At 39.2% G+C, this 17,327-nt stretch overlaps 2 long non-coding RNA genes across 2 annotated transcripts; both read left to right on the forward strand.

Annotated features, from left to right (window-relative positions):
- Positions 1 to 1,286: 1,286 nt before the first annotated feature.
- LOC308395631 lies at positions 1,287 to 1,721 on the forward strand. Its single transcript, XR_013971424.1, has 3 exons — positions 1,287 to 1,388; positions 1,466 to 1,523; positions 1,645 to 1,721. It is a non-coding gene; the product is annotated as an uncharacterized lncRNA (long non-coding RNA).
- A 13,148-nt stretch (positions 1,722 to 14,869) lies between these two features.
- Positions 14,870 to 15,430, forward strand: LOC308394996. Its single transcript, XR_013971329.1, has 3 exons — positions 14,870 to 15,097; positions 15,175 to 15,232; positions 15,354 to 15,430. It is a non-coding gene; the product is annotated as an uncharacterized lncRNA (long non-coding RNA).
- The last annotated feature ends 1,897 nt before the right edge of the window (positions 15,431 to 17,327 follow it).

The following is a 17,327-nucleotide window of genomic DNA, read 5'->3' on the forward strand; positions in this document are numbered from 1 at the left end:
ACGTCAGAAATAAGTTGTGGACTAAAAAGTTTTCTCTTTTAAGATAATTTAGATTGAACTTTGACAAAACTGAAAGTACAAATATGTATGTATAACTTGTAGTGAAATACACTTCTTTAATAAATACATTTCTCCACTGAACAGGAGGACTAAAGCACCAGTTTGTAGCTTTAGTCAAAATCCATGTTTAGTGTGTGAGTCACAGAGGAGATTTACTCTGAGATTAAATGTTTTTGATCAGTGCTGGTATCGTTACTCAAAAAAAGAATATATGACACATTACTTGTTACACCTTTTAAAAGTAATACAGTATGTCACTTGATTACTCACCAGATAAAGTAAATTGTTACACTGCTCACCTGCTCGTTACTCTGTGAACACAAAGCTAAAAACACAAAGCAAAGATGAAAACCAGAACAAAGAAACTTTATAGCGATTCCCAGTGATTCTACTTTAGAAACATAAACAGGTAGAAACAGAGGCTGCAGCCTGTCTGTTCATCACTGCCTTTGTTACCTATTGAAGTTCAGGCTGCTGGGCTGGAGTCAGCATTCACTCAGCTTTATCATCAGTCTGGGTTCTTGACTGGCTTTGCACTAGCATGCTGTCTGTGCAGATGTTTGCAAAGACCCAAAGTTGTGTTAGCAACGTAATGCAGTTGTTTTTTGTTCTAGATGCAGTTTCCACTTTATCATCGCGCTCTGTTCTTTACGTGCAATAAAGATAAAAGTAATGTCTTTGCCTACAATCCGGAGAGGCTGTAGACCGCTCTACCTTTTTCCTAATCCTGCACACAAACTGAAATCAGCTGATTGTGGCAGGAAGGAAAAGTTTGTTTGGAATTTTTCTTCTTTCTCTCCACCCGGTGTGCAGATAACAGTTTTCTGTTATCTACCTTTGTAATGCAAGTAATGACATAATTGTAACTGTAATGTGATTAGTGAATTTAGTACAGTAACACATTACATTACTGAGTTACTGAAAAATGTTTTGTGTTTACAACAATACATTAAACACAACACTGCCAATGTTCCTCTTTCAGAGCTGAGAGTGAAGATGAGTCCTTCTGCAGTGGTGACAGAGGGTCAGAGAGTCACACTGACCTGCAGCACCAGCTGTCCTCTGACTGACAACACAAACTACATTTGGTACTTGAACAGTCGACCTCTGACCCCGAGAGAGAACCAGAACAAACATCTGATCCTAGACCCAGTCAGCAGGGAGGATGCAGGAAACTACTCCTGTGCTGTGAAAACCCACAAAGATATCAGCTCTGCTCCAAAGACTCTCACTGTCCAAAGTATCACAGGAACATGGACACCAGCAGCTGCAGGAGTTTCTGCAGCTCTGCTGGTTTTAATACTTCTCACTGTCTGCTGGTGTGTTAGGTAAGTGTTGGTTCACAGCAGTAGATTCAATCTCTGCTCTGAAGTCACTAATTTTTCAGTTCATTCACTTCAACCAGGAAACAGAGAACTTCTGCTCAGCCTCCAACAACTGAAAGGTCTGACCAAATTGAACAGGTAGAGATTGGAGTTTGTGGATTGTCTTAACGTTCCAGTGGTCATTTCATTTTTCTCAACATACAGTGAAAGGAGTCAAGTTTAAAGTACAGTATAAATTAATGCTGTTTGTCTCCATCAGCTCAGCCTTGGTCCTGCTAATGACATCTCAACACAACCAAAGCAGGAGGATGAAGTCCACTACAGCAGAGTCTACTTTAAAAATAAACATGTGGTTAATCTTTGTTCCACCGTACAGTCAGATCAGCCCAGACAACAGGAGTGTTCTCATTATGCTGCTGTCAGATTCAGCTCTGATGGAGCATCTGGTGTCACTCCTGCAGACACAGACTTACAGACTTACTCTACTGTGAAAGTTTGAGAGAGATGCTGTGTTCAACTGCCACATATCCATTACCCTGCAGCCATGTCAGAGTACAACCTGAAGAGCTCACCAGAAACTCAACAATCTAATCAGAAAAAAATGGTTAGTTTGTAGTGTTGGCTGAGTTCAGTTCGCCATCTTAACTATCACTATCTGACATTACAGGACACAACACAGTTGTTGACAGCTGTTACAATGAATGATGTGTGCATAGTTTCTTTTACATGGCGTAGCTGTAGGTCAGGCGGTGGAGCAGGTCATCTACTGATCGGAAGGTTGGTGGTTCGATTCTTGGCTTCCCCTAGTCTGCATGCCTGGGGTCTTGCCCATATCCTTGGGCAAGACACTAACCCAAAATTGCTCTCCGATGCATCCATCGGAGTATGAATGTGTGTAAATTTTAGCTTAAAAAAAGCACTTAGACAAATGTGCTTGTGCGAATGGGTGAATGCACAAGTTGTATAAAGTGCTTTGAGTGCTCAGAAGAGTAGAAAAGCGCTATATAAGAACCAGTTTACCTTTCTAGTCCACATATATTGTGCTTCAGCCCGCAGCGCTTTTATCTCCATTTTCAGACTGCGAGTGTAACTACAAAAACACATCTGAAGGTTGATTATGAGTACAATCCTTCCTCCAAACTCTGAATTTCATTTCTTTGAGTTCTTCTGACTCTTACTTCAACCTGATATATAGCCTCCTACATCTTTGTCAGAGCTGCTTCTCTTCTCAGCTGTAACAGATTATTGTTTGGGATAAAAAGCTTCACTTCAGGTGCTCTAGCACAAGAATGTTGCGACAAACAACTGGGCTGTGGTTGGATTGTTAAAAGAAATAACCCTGTGTGTTTTCCAACACTTTTTTGTTGTAGGATGTCATTATTTCATAACCTTCTTAACCTTTGTTTGATCTGAGGTTGAGCAGTTCCAGTTCTTGACAATGTGTGTTCTACATGTCTGAATGCACTGATGTGATTTTCTAATTAAATATTTGTCTTAACAAGCAGCTGGACAGGCATACCTAATAAATTGGCCGGTGAGTGTTGCAGTGCTACTGCGATGTATTGTGGCAAAACCTTCTTGTAAAATAAAACTCACAAAAGCAGAAACAAGACTCAGAACAAAGGTGCAGGAAAACTGGATATAACAAACACAGCATGTTGAGAACACAGGGCTTATATACACAGGGGAGTAATCAGGGAATGGGCAACAGGAGGGAGACACGGCTGGGAGAAATTAGGCTAATGAGACAGGGGAGAGGTAAAACTGAACACAGTGACATAAGATATGAACTTTCAAAGTAAAACAGGAAACCAGAAACAACAACTAAACCTATACTAAACATGAGGGCATAAGAACAAAACCTAAACCAGAATAGGAGAAGAAACCAGGATCTGTGCTCTCAAAGGTTCATCAGTGGATCTGCACTGCTCACATCAACATCTGACTTCAAGCAGCAAATGGTTCACTGTACAATTGAACTGAGTGCAGTGCGCACTGAGTTCGCACAGCGCTTTGGTGACTTTGAAGCACAAAAAGAGAATTTCGGGCTGCTTCGCAACCCATTTACAGTTGCCGTGGAAACTGCACCTGTGTAGATTCAGATGGAGCTGACTGAGCTGCAGTGTGATGGGACCCTCAAGGCAAAGTACAACACTGAAGGGCCCGCACAGTTTATTAGTTCAATTCCTGAAGCAATGTCCAGCTACATGCGGCTCGAACCTTGTGTATGTTTGGTAGCACATATCTGTGTGAGAAGCTGTTTTCAGTGATGGAGATTAACAAAACAGCACACAGGACTCATCTCACTGATGAACACCTGCAGTCCATCCTGAGAATCTCTACAACACAGGACCTCGCACCAAACTTAAACAAACTTGTTGCCAAAAAAGATGCCAAGCATCCAGCTCTGGCAAAATGGCATAAGAGCAAAGAAAACTGAATGTTATGATTTGTTCTTTTTTTTAATTTTATCTATATTTCCAGGTTTTTTTTGCATCATGTTCATGTTTTGAATTTGTATCATTTATATTAGATATTTTTATGAAGAGCATAATTTTTGTTGTACCACCAGATTTTCATATACTTACATTTGAAAGTGTTTTTCTCTCCCACTTCAACCACTATTGTCATCAGAAGAAAAAAAAATCTCCTGTATGGCCTGCAATGAATCCTGGGATATTGTAGGACATGAAGGATACACCCAACCCATCCTTGAAATTTGGGGAAATGAAGGATGCATTTGTCGCCACATTTGGAGGACTCTTCGAATTTGGACAGCCTTCGTTGCGTCGCTGTGACATCATTACCTCCAAATACAGCATTTGAAGCATCCTTCCCCTGAATTTGGACACAGCCGTAGATTCCAGGTCAGAAACATTACAGTTTTTCTCAGTTGCTTTGGTGCATTTCTCACAACTGAATTAAACTTTGCACAATAGTTAGTTCAACCTCCACAACATGTAGTCGTTTTGGCACAACCTTGTGGCGGTTTCATGTTCATTTCATCCAAAGGCAAATGCCTTTGGACATGAAGCAGTTGAGTAAGTACAAATATCTAAAGAATGGTCACTTTTGACTTGCTATTCATCACTATCTCCTTGCTTTTGTCATGAGTGTCACAATTATTTATACTTGTACCAGCTGAATAGTCATTGTCCTTACAACTAATAGTTTTCATTTCATTGCTGTGTCAGTGCACTCAAAATTGTTGAACATCTTGTCAAACAATTTGTACACCCATTTTGAAAACCCTATTTTTAAGGATTTTCCATGAAAATCTCCATAAATTACTTTTCTCAGGTAAACCTTATCTCACACTAATGAAAATTGGTGTGTGTTACTCTTACTCGCAACCAATGAAAAGCCTCTTCTACCCAGTCACAAGTGAATCGCGTTACAGTATCCCCTACTCTACAAGTATATATATAATGTAAACCAACAGACAGGATTGGCATGAGGTGCATACTGAATCTACAAAACTGCAGAACATGGAACGTCAGCTGTGTGGAAGAGGGGTGAGGATCGGTGGAGGACGAGGACAAAACCGGGTAAGAAGAGACCAACCACATAGACACGTTCCTGACGAAATCAGGGCAACACTTGTGGATCATGTGATAAACCATGGCCTCACAATGGCCGAGGCTGGTCGAAGGGTGCAGCCAAATGTTGGGAGGACTACTGTAAGTTTTATTATTCAGACATTTCGTCGGGAAAACAGGTGAGCATACTGTAATGTAGTTATTCAGCACAAACTAATTTGCTCTGCACTTTCATAGTCATACAGGAGACTTGCATTAGGACATGACCTTATAGATCTTTACATATAGACGTACTGTAACTGAAGCGCAGACTTGGCCCAGGTGTGGCATAGTGTGCTGTGGTACAATACAGTAATGCTGTAAAGAAAGGAGTTTTGAATGATAGTCCTGTAACAATTACTGTAAGCATGTTTGCGCTTATTTATGTTTGTGTTTTTTCATCTGCATCTCAGAAAGGACTGCCACACAACCTAGAAGAGGTGGAAGAGGTCCACTTTTGACTCCGCAGCAAGAGGAAAGAATTTGTGCAATGGTGGCTGCAAACAACGCTTTGAGACTGAGAGAAATACAAAGAACTGTCGTAGAAGATGACACCATCTTCGGAAATATTCAGTCAATATCAATTTCCACCATAGACTGAGTCCTCAGATGGAATGAAATGTCCATGAAGCAATTGTACAAAGTACCATTTGAACGGAACAGTGATCGAGTGAAGGAGCTCCGTCACCAGTATGTACAGGTAAAACATGTTTGCATATGTACCTCTGTTTACTGTAAAAGTTTAGGCCATGTACTGCACTTACATTAATGCATGTTACTGTAATCCTATTTACAATTCCAACTGTACAATCTGTTGTGCCAAATGCACCATTACAGACTTTTTTATTCTCATCCTTTGTATAGCGTATCCTGGAATTGGAGGCCAGGGAACCCCTGCACACGTTTGTATATCTTGACGAAGCAGGAATCAATCTCACAAAAGCCAGACGGCGTGGACGAAATCACATTGGAGAAAGAGCCACCATTGATGTCCCAGGCCAACGAGGAGGAAATATTGCAATGTGTGCAGCAATCTCAGAAAATGGCATTCACACCCATATTCCTCGTATTGGTGCATACAATGCACAACACCTGTTGGCTTTTCTGGACGCTCTTTATAGGGACCTAATCCCACAAAATGAAAGGGATGATCCTGGTGACAATCGGACAATGTGTGTAGTGGTTTGGGATAATGTTAGCTTCCATCACTCTGCTGTAGTCAGGCAGTGGTTTGCAGCACACGGCAGGATGCTTATGGAGTTTCTTCCTCCTTACACTCCATTCCTAAATCCAATTGAGTTTTTCTCTTCCTGGAGGTGGAAGGTATATGACAGGCATCCTCATACCCAAATGACCCTGCTAGCAGCTATGGATGCAGCTTGTGATGACATCACAGCAGAGTCCTGCAGAGGGTGGATTCGACACTCCAGAAGATACTTTCCCCGATGCATCGATAGAGCTGACATTCGCTGTGATGTTGATGCAAATATGTGGGCAGACAGACGGGAGCATCTAGATATCAATGATTGATATGCAGCAGTGTCTGTTTTTCAGTTTGTTTGTTTTTTGTTTCATAACTACTGCAGTAAGGTTTACTGTCTAAGTGAGTTTATGTTTGCTGTAAAATGTTTGATTTACTGTATTTCCCCAGTTGCACAATGCTGTGAACAGTTTCAATTAAATATTATCAAGAGTGCATATGAAGTGTCTTGATTTTCCTTTACAATTTATGGTTTTCAACATGCCATGCATGCTGTCCAGACTTGACATGTCATTGGGAAGCACCTACAAAGAAATCCGTCACAATGAGAACATGTTCAAACCATTTGATTTTGTGACCAAAGGTGCTGGTGTAATGACTTGTAATTGTGACAGCCCTGACACTTTGATTGATATAAGTACTTGCTTTTGATGAATATATTATCTGTTTTGGTTAAGGGACTTGCTTTTGAAGCATTGACTACTTATTTTGAACAACTGACTTTTGTTTTTGATGAAGTGACTCACTTTTGCAAGTTATCCACCATGTTTTGCAGTTTGCACTAATTGTTTTGAGAAGAGCCTTAGTAGTGGTGCAGAGATCAATTCTGTTGTGAGAAATGCACCAAAGCAACTGAGAAAAACTGTAAGACAATAAGTGCCTTAAACCTGCATTTTGTCTGAAAGCCACCAGATGGCGATATCTGGTTACTGGTATCAGTGGGTCATTTTGGGTCTCACTCAGTACCAAAATAAGACCCAAAAGATCTGAACTTCAGAGAGCAGTTACATTTTTTTATTTTGTCTCTGGTTATTGAACAAACAGAGACCATGGTGGTTACCTAGTATTAGTCCAGAGAGAAGTTGCCTAATTTTAGATTTTGTTCATGGTAAAAATAACATTAAAGATGCTAAAAAAAAAAAAAAAAGCTAATATCTTGTTATTTTTGCAATGTTTTTTTCTAATAATTTCATTCACCGACTTCTCTGAACCTTTAAAAGATAAATGTGGTTTAGGGAGTCTGAAAAATCCTCATGCAGCATAACATGATCAGCATTGAAGCATTAATATTATAAATTACAGATGGATGACTGTTAAAAGAAGATTTGGGCCATAATTTTAACAACTCGCACTCTTCACTGTTTTGTTTAGAACCCAACCTAGGCACACTGTGAGCTGCATGTTATTTTTTTATCTTAAGATATATTTTCTTTACTGAATAAGATAAAAAATATATATTCTGAGTGTTAAATAACTCACTTGCTCGTACTGTCTGTCTATTTGCTTGAATCCTAATCTCATATATGGAAACTTCTAAGCACATACAGCACAGCAGGATGTTCATCACTATAACGTCTATCTTCAGTAGGAACAACACTGATCTCTGCTCCACCATCGAGCCTCTGTCCGATCACTAAAGAATAGTTTGTTACCATAGTGGTTAAAAGGGACTTTTTTCCGATCGGTTTGGTGGTTGGAAAATCTTCATTTTTATAGCAGAGACACCTCAGCTGGAGTGTTTGTCAGTTGTTTTCACACACATTTACAATGTGTGTGGTTTTCACACTCTTTAAAACCTCAAACAGCTTCTTAGCTGTTTTTTTTTTTTTTTTAATGTTTGACAGAATACCCATAAACCACCTCACGTCTCTGCTCTCACTCTTCAAACTCTTTTAACTTTCAAATGAACATGGATCAACAGCCTTGTGCTTTTATTTGTATTCTTGTTAAGATACAAAAATTGACAACAAACCTTTAGTGTTCTGAAATATTGGTTTAAGGAATTAGCAAATAACTGCATTTTGTTTTTATTTACATTACAAACAGGGTTCAGGGATTGTTTAATCTTGAAGCTTACATGTTATATTCTAGCTTTAGAGTTTCTAATCATATAGTGGATCTTCAGATGATTTGTTGCTGAGGTTATCTGGATGTTTCATGCTGGGAAAAGTTTTTGACACTTAATTATCAGTGTATTAAAGACTATTAATAATTGTAATTATCTCAGTGGTAACAGTTTTAGTAAAACTGAGTCTTTACATTTTGAATCCTGGAACCAGTGATTGTTTAAATGATTTACATTGAATAAATGTAAAGAGTGATCCCTCGTTGTTTACTTTTCTATGCTGTGGTGTGCTGGGGGAGCAGCACAGCAAAGAAGGACTCATCCAGGCTGGAGAAACTGATCAGGAGGGCTAGCTCTGTGGTCGGCATGAAGCTGGACACTCTGGTGACAGTGGCAGAGAAAAGGACATTAAAGAAACTGATGGACATTATGGACAATGCTGGGCATCCTCTGCACACGGCCATAAACAATCAGAAGAGTCTGTTCAGTGACAGGTTGCTTCTCCCCAAGACAAGAACTAACAGACTTAAAAACTCCTTTGTCCCACACGCCATCAGACTGTTTAACTCCTCTCTGGAGGGGAGAGGGAGGGGAAACAGGAGGACAAAGGAGGGGGGAACAACTAAGCTGCAGTGCCTCTTCACCTCACTGTACAATACCTTGTGCAATACTTTTTGTAAATAGTCAACAGTGCAATAGACCTCAATACTTGAAATGTGCAATTCACTTGTATTTTTATTTTTATTCCTATTTATTCTATTTATCCCCTTTGTATATTTTATTTATATTTGTCTCTGTATTTATATATGTGTGTATATGTGTGTGTGTGTATATATATATATATATAATATTCTGTAACTCTGTAACTTCTGTCGGTGCTGTGCTTTTTTGGAAATCGAATTTCCCAGAGGAACCCACCCGAGGGATTAATAAAGTTCTATCTTATCTTAACTTATCTTATTTGATCATCACTGCTGTGTGAAATGCAGAAAACTTGCATTATGTTCCAGTGAAATCCTGCAATATAACTACACAGAATACAGGGTGACATATGGATCCGTTCCACTTCTGCTGTACCACACACACACACACACACACACACACACACACGGTCATTTGTTTAATTTTCACCATTTATTTGATCGTGTTCCAACTTTTAAACTTTGGTCTTCACACGTGAAAGACAGGTACTGTCATGCGCCGTGGTGCGCGGGCACGAAAGGATCCAGGCGCAGACTCCGAGCTAACAAAAAGACACTTTATTAAAACAACGAAAGGCGACCCGGGGAAAGTAGAGAGCAAAACAGAAACTAAAAATCCGGGGAAACAATGACACGAGGAAGCCGGGATCGGGACGGCGGGGGGCTGCAATAGAAAGGGGAGATGATTACTAGGGAGCCAGGAAGCGGGGAGAACATATCAGGACTGAGTTAGAGTAGGGGCTTACGATAGAACGGAACCGTGGGAGCTCGGGAGGGAAGTGTGGCAGTCCGTGGGGGCAGGAAGTCCGTGGAATGGCGAGTGGGCCAGGTGAGCGCCGCGAGATCCAGTTGAGCCGGAGGACAGGCAGGTAGCAGACGCCGAGTAGAAATCTGGACAGAAGTAGGCAGGTTAAACAAAGTTCCAAGCAGAAGAGAATGCACACTTTTCGTGGAAGTCTGGTTACCACTGTGGGGATGACTACGGACTGGCGTGGAGCATCCGTCAGCGCCGGATTAAGTGGATCTCCGTGTAATCACCGGGATGGAGAGCAGGTGTGCTAGTGATGGCCCAGCCCGGGGGTGTGGCTACCCGAGCATCACGCATTCCACAGACCATGACAGGTAGCCAGGAAACCAGGTGACCAAATGCATCCAAAGCACAATAAAAACCCGAAACATAGAAAGAGTTATATATTGCTTTTCTTAATCAAATTACTTTGGACTTTTCTGCAGTACACTTAATGATCACCGAGGCAGAGTCGGAAATTCTTCATGACTGAAGTGTTTCCAGCATAAACCAAGTGCAGACAACAGTTTTATAGTTCTATATTGTGTATTTTGTTGTACAGTTATTTTATTTTCAACTTTAATTTATATATTTTATCTTATTCTTTCCCACTTAAATTTACCCTTCATTCTAATTTGTGTTGTACAGTTATTTCATTTTTAACCTTAATTTTTTATATTTTATTCCTTCCTAGTTAAATTTACCCTTTTTAATTTTTCATATATATTTCCTATCTTATTCATAGCCTTTTCCCTTTTTTTCTTTAGGTCACGAGCAGTTGTCTAAGCATTTCACTGCATATCGTACTGTGTATGACTGTGTACGTGACAAATAAAATTTGAATTTGAATTTGAATTTTATCAACTCTCCACAGCTTAACACAACTGCACAACTCACTGGAGGCTCAAAACATAACGTCAGTAAAAAAAATTATTGTTGGTCAAATCAAAGTGACAACAATAAAATAATAACCTTAACATGTTGACTCCTTCAAATTCGGGGCACACAAAAAGAAAAAAAAAAGCCCGCGCTCTCAGAGAAAAAGAGGAAGGAAGTTTTGATCGCCACATTAATGTGATACAGCAGTCCAGTTTCAGCCCTGACTATCGTTCACTCTGTGCTGCATTGTATTTGAACATAGCAGTTATTTTTTTTTAATATTCATTATTATTATTATTTATTTATTCATTCATTTTATTTATATTTTTTTCCTGCTGGAAAGTGGGACTACAGCCATCATGTTGTTGACAGATTTTCAACTGATGTTTCTGGGACTCATTTTGTGCATTTCAGGTATGAGTGATAAATTATGTACCGCTACATACTGACAGAGAAAAGTATAAAAGTTGATATGATTATTATACGTATGATTTATAAATGAGTTACTAATTTCAGCTGATTTCTTACAATAGAGAATAAAATAAATGCTCATGTTAGAAAAAAAAATCTGTTTGTTAATGAAAGTTTGTGTTAAAGGTGTTAATGGAGGAGAAACCAGGATCTGTGCTCTCAAAGGTTCATCAGTGGATCTGCACTGCTCACATCAACATCTGACTTCCAACAGCAAATGGTTCACTGCACACTGGAATGGATCAGAGTATGTTCAGAGTGAGCTCTCTGTGGATGGACAACGTGTAATGTACAACATGTCTGATAAGAAAAACCCAACTTTAACCATCAATGATCTAAGAGAGAGTGATGCAAACGCTTACTGCTGTATGAAGACTACAGACAGTCCAGGAAACTGTTGGCTCAACAGAATTACTCTTCAAGTTGTTGCAGGTACAGTGACTTTTACTCATGAATTACTTTCCAAATGACATCATTGTAAACGTTGTTCTCCATCATCCTCTCAGAGCTGCAGGTAAAGGTGATTCCTGCCACAGAGGGACAGACAGTAACACTGATGTGCAGCAGCAGCTGTCCTCTGACTGAAAAGCCTGCAGCCTACATCTGGTACAAGAACAGAGAGTTTCTCTATGAGGACTGGTCTCCCTGGTACCAAGAGCTGCTCAGCAGTGAGGAAGCAGTCACATACTCCTGTGCTGTCAAAGGCTACGAGCATCTCAGAGCCCCTCAAGTCTCTGTGGGTGAGTCATGATGTTTATTGTCCCTACAAAACAAACAGAATGGGTCATACGGTGAATAATTTCAATCAATATCATTTCTTTGTTTCAGGTTACCTCACAGAGACCTGCTTCAGTGTGACCTATACTAAAGGGAGAATGTGTTCTTTCAGGAAGACATCAGTAGATGAGCCGTGCTCCATCACATACCCCAGAGGTGACGTTTCCAGATAAACTGTCTGTTGTGAAAAAAACCTCTTAATTTTTTTAAATTTCTCTCTCCATTGATTTATAAATATGTATATTAATATATATATATTATTAAAAACATAATAAGAAGATTGTTATATCTCATAGTGACTTATAGAAAATATATTTATTATCTCTTTAAAGAGGTTCACATATTGAAGACTCAAGGGGGAAAAGCGGAGTCTGTCACACTGACCTGTAACACCACCTGTACACTGACTGACCCTCAAACTGCCTACATGTGGTACAGAAATAGACAAAGTTATAGAGAGAATCAACATTTAATTGCTGAATATCGGCTTAATTTTTGGAACTCTCGGGAAGCAAAAGTCTTTTGTGCAGTTAAAAGCAACACCTATCTTCAGTCTGCAGAAGTCTGTGAGTAATACAGAACTATGTTTATTTTGCCAGTTATTATTATCATAAAGATCATTTGTACAACTTTAAATCTTCCATCTATATTTCAGGTGTTCAGTATAAAAACTGCTGGAGAGTGAATTATGTCAGCAGGAGAATCTGTGCTCTGGAAGGATCTTCAGTCAACATCACAAGTGAATACTCACATCCTGATAACATGAAGCCAGAGTTGAAATGTTGGAGTAAAAACTGGAGAAAAGATAAAGTGGAAGTTGAGGAGCTGATTGAGGCTGCAGGTGGTGTGGAGTATCAGGACAACATGAAGAACCAACACATCCTGACCATCAACAACCTGAAGAAGAATGACTCAGGAGGATACACATTCAGATTCAACAAAGATCATGAAGGATGGACACAGTCTGATCTGCCTGGAGTCTTTTTGATTGTTACAGGTAAATCTAAACTCTTCACTCAGCAGACTTTACTCATTAATGTCTGAACAGGAGCAGAGGTGGAAGAAATATTCAGAGCCTTCATCTAAAACAGCATTACCACTATGTTAAAATACTCCACACAAATGCCTGCATTTCGGGCTTTGAAAGTCTATATGTAAATTAATTCTAATTAATTACTTAATTCTAACTCCAAGATACAAAAAAAGAGAAAAAATGATGATCTTCACAGTGTTTTATTCACATAAAATGCATAAATATGCAGTAAATTATCATTTTATATCTGTGAGGTTTTTTTTATTCAGGTCATTTCAAGTATTTTATACTGTTGGGTATTTTGGCCTGCACTGCAATATGCATACTTGCATTCAAAATGACAAAAACTGCGGAAAACCTCTGATCTGTAAAAGTACTTATAGTGTCAGACATAAGTTGTGGACTAAAACGTTTTCTTTTTTAAGATGATTTAGATTGAAGTTACACAAAACTGAAAGTACAAATATGTTGAACTTGTAGTGAAATACACTTCTTTAATAAATTCATTTCTTCACTGAACAGGAGGACTAAAGCACCAGTTTGTAGTAAAGCTTTAGTCAAAATCCATGTTTAGTGTGTGAGTCACAGAGGAGATTTACTCTGAGATTAAATGTTTTTGATCAGTATCGTTACTCAAAAAAAGAATATATGGCACATTACTTCTTTTATAAGTAATGCAGTATGTCACTCAATTACTCACCAAAGAAAGGGATTTGTTACACTGCTCACTGCATTGCTTTCTGGTTACTCTGTAAATTAAAACTGAAAAACATTGTCAATTATCTGTCTTGATGCATGCTCAATCATCCAGCTGAGTAAATCCCAAAAGCTCGATTCTGTTCTTCTGGATGTAGCGTTTTCATGGCAGAAACGTTGGTCTTTGATCAGTAGTTGTTGATCAATGGTCATGAGAATTTGCATGTTAATGACCAAGGAACTGACCTAGTTTTAGTCATTATGCAAATGTCCTGTTTATAATGTTGGGGAAACCTGCAGTCAGCTGAGACTGAAGAAGTCACTTGGAGTGATGAAACGTTTCTCCCACTGAAAACGCTACGTCCAGATGACCAGAATCAACCTTTTGGCACTGTCCATTATTTATTGGTTAACAGTATAAACCTTTGGTTAAAGTCCCACACACCAACACAAATCCCTATTCTATGAAGACACATATGATTTTTCTCATTACTATTTTGTAATGGACACAAATCTGCAAACACAAAGCAAAGATGAAAACTGGCACAAAAAACTTTGATCCAGAGTGATTCTACTTTAGAAACATAAACAGGTAGAAACAGAGGCTGCAGCCTGTCTGCTCATTGCTGCCTCTGTTACCTGTTGAAGTTCAGGCTGCTGGGCTGGAGTCAGCATTCACTCAGTCTGTGCAGATGTTTGCAAAGATCCAAAGTTGTGTTATCAACATAACACAGTTGTTTTTTGTTCTAGATGCAGTTTCCACTTTATCATCGCGCTCTTGTCTTTACGTGCAATAAAGATAAAAGTAATGTCTTTGCCTACAATCCGGAGAGGCTGTAGACCGCTCTACCTTTTTCCTAATCCTGCACACAAACTGAAATCAGCTGATTGTGGCAGGAAGGAAAAGTTTGTTTGGAATTTTTCTTCTTTCTCTCCACCCGGTGTGCAGATAACAGTTTTCTGTTATCTACCTTTGTAATGCAAGTAATGACATAATTGTAACTGTAATGTGATTAGTGAATTTAGTACAGTAACACATTACATTACTGAGTTACTGAAAAATGTTTTGTGTTTACAACAATACATTAAACACAACACTGCCAATGCTCCTCTGTCAGAGCTGAGAGTGAAGATGAGTCCTTCTGCAGTGGTGACAGAGGGTCAGAGAGTCACACTGACCTGCAGCACCAGCTGTCCTCTGACTGACAACACAAACTACATTTGGTACTTGAACAGTCGACCTCTGACCCCGAGAGAGAACCAGAACAAACATCTGATCCTAGACCCAGTCAGCAGGGAGGATGCAGGAAGCTACTCCTGTGCTGTGAAAACCCACAAAGATATCAGCTCTGCTCCAAAGACTCTCACTGTCCAAAGTATCACAGGAACATGGACACCAGCAGCTGCAGGAGTTTCTGCAGCTCTGCTGGTTTTAATACTTCTCACTGTCTGCTGGTGTGTTAGGTAAGTGTTGGTTCACAGCAGTAGATTCAATCTCTGCTCTGAAGTCACTAATTTTTCAGTTCATTCACTTCAACCAGGAAACAGAGAACTTCTGCTCAGCCTCCAACAACTGAAAGGTCTGACCAAATTGAACAGGTAGAGATTGGAGTTTGTGGATTGTCTTAACGTTCCAGTGGTCATTTCATTTTTCTCAACATACAGTGAAAGGAGTCAAGTTTAAAGTACAGTATAAATTAATGCTGTTTGTCTCCATCAGCTCAGCCTTGGTCCTGTTAATGACATCTCAACACAACCAAAGCAGGAGGATGAAATCTACTACAGCAGAGTCTACTTTAAAAATAAACATGTGGTTCCTCTTTGTTCCACCGTACAGTCAGATCAGCCCAGACAACAGGAGTGTTCTCATTATGCTGCTGTGAGTTACAGCTCTGACGGAGCATCTGGTGTCACTCCAGCAGACACAGACTTACAGACTTACTCTACTGTGAAAGTTTGAGAGAGATGCTGTGTTCAACAGCCACATATCCATTACCCTGCAGCCATGTCAGAGTACAACCTGAAGAGCTCACCAGAAACTCAACAATCTATTCAGAAGGAAAATGGTCAGTTTATAGTGGTGGCTGATGATGAAACAAGTTCTCAGCAAGGAACAAGTGCCTGTTAATGAATGCAGCACATAAACCTACATAACTGAATGCAGCAGGGTGTTACATGTCTGTTTATCAGTTCGCCATCTTAACTATCTCTGGACGTCGTTTTCCTTCTCTCTTTTATGACACCACCCTCTACTGGTGCAGTTTGGTATCTAACATTACAGGACAGCACAGTTATTAACAGCTGTTACAATGAATGATTTATTGTGGGATGCCCTTATTTCATAACCTTCTTAACCCTAAAAAAATATTTCCTATGTATGAAATACAAAGGAATTACAGTGACTCAGTATCTTGAACTGAGTTTGAGCAGTTTCATCTTAACAATGTCTGCTGTAGATGTCTTCATGCACTGATCTGATTGTCTGATTAAATATTTGTCTTAACAAGCAGCTGGACAGGCATGCCTAATAAATTGGCCGGTGAGTGTTGCAGTGCTGCTGTGATGTATTGTACAGTAGTTGGTGCTACTTTCTCATTTTGTTTTTGCTCTCCTGTTTTCTGATGCATATATTATTTTGCTTTTCTCTGTTTCAGAAGTTGTATTTTTGTAAAGTTTCACATAAATCCTTCACATTTAATGTTTATGTCTGAACTCTACATGAGGCACATTTTTTTACAAAGTGAGAAAGTTTTGATAAAAGGATTAAACCATTTGATGTCAAAGTCTCAAAACAGCATTTAAAGGTTTTTATTCACAGGTCACAGAGTTGAACTGATTTACTTGCATGTTTTAAAATACATGAAAAAGCTTTGATTTTACTGTTTGTTGAGACTCAAAATAAACAGTCATGAGATAACAAAGGGGGGAGGAAACAGGTGGGAATGCAGCTGAGAATAACTAACTAACTAATCTGAGGAAGTAAAACTGAAGACAAGAAAGCACAACAATCATTAAAATAAAACAGGAATAGAGACATGACTAAAGGAGGCAAGATCAACGTGACACAACTAAACGGGAAAATAAGACATAAGACACTCAGAGTGAAGACAGGACACGGGGACAAGACTGAAGGAACAGAAAAGGATCAAAACAGGGAACTAACAACCAGTCAAGGAAAGCTGAGCAAGGGACTAAGGTTATACATTGAACAATCTCAGCTTTTTATCTTCCACTTTAACTTTTCTCCATCGTTTTACTCCATCATTAGACTGAAAATCCTTCCAGAGCATCCTGCTGATTTAATTCACTCCCCAGCAGTTATTATCTAGAACACTGGAAATTTAAATGGGAGATTTTAAAGTTGATTCAGTGCCCTGTATGAAAAAAACTTGACTAAAGTAAACAGATCTCTGTCTTACTCAGAGACGTCTGCTGTGATGGAGCAGGACTCATTCACTGATCTCTGCTCACCTTCTTCTTGGTTTCCCCAAAACACAGGTCTCAGCATAACAGCAGAATAAGCTTTACAATATTACACTCGATCATTCTGCACAACTTCATCTCACTGATCTGAGCAAAAATGAGTTACTTAAAAAAAAACAAAAACAAAAAAACACTGAACACCAAAAATTGAAACAGTCACATGTATTTATACAATATTCATGTACTATGTTCACTGATCATTTCCTACAGT

This window comes from Rhamphochromis sp. 'chilingali' (genome assembly GCF_963969265.1).
Source record: "Rhamphochromis sp. 'chilingali' genome assembly, chromosome: 4".
NCBI lineage: Eukaryota > Metazoa > Chordata > Actinopteri > Cichliformes > Cichlidae > Rhamphochromis > Rhamphochromis sp. 'chilingali'.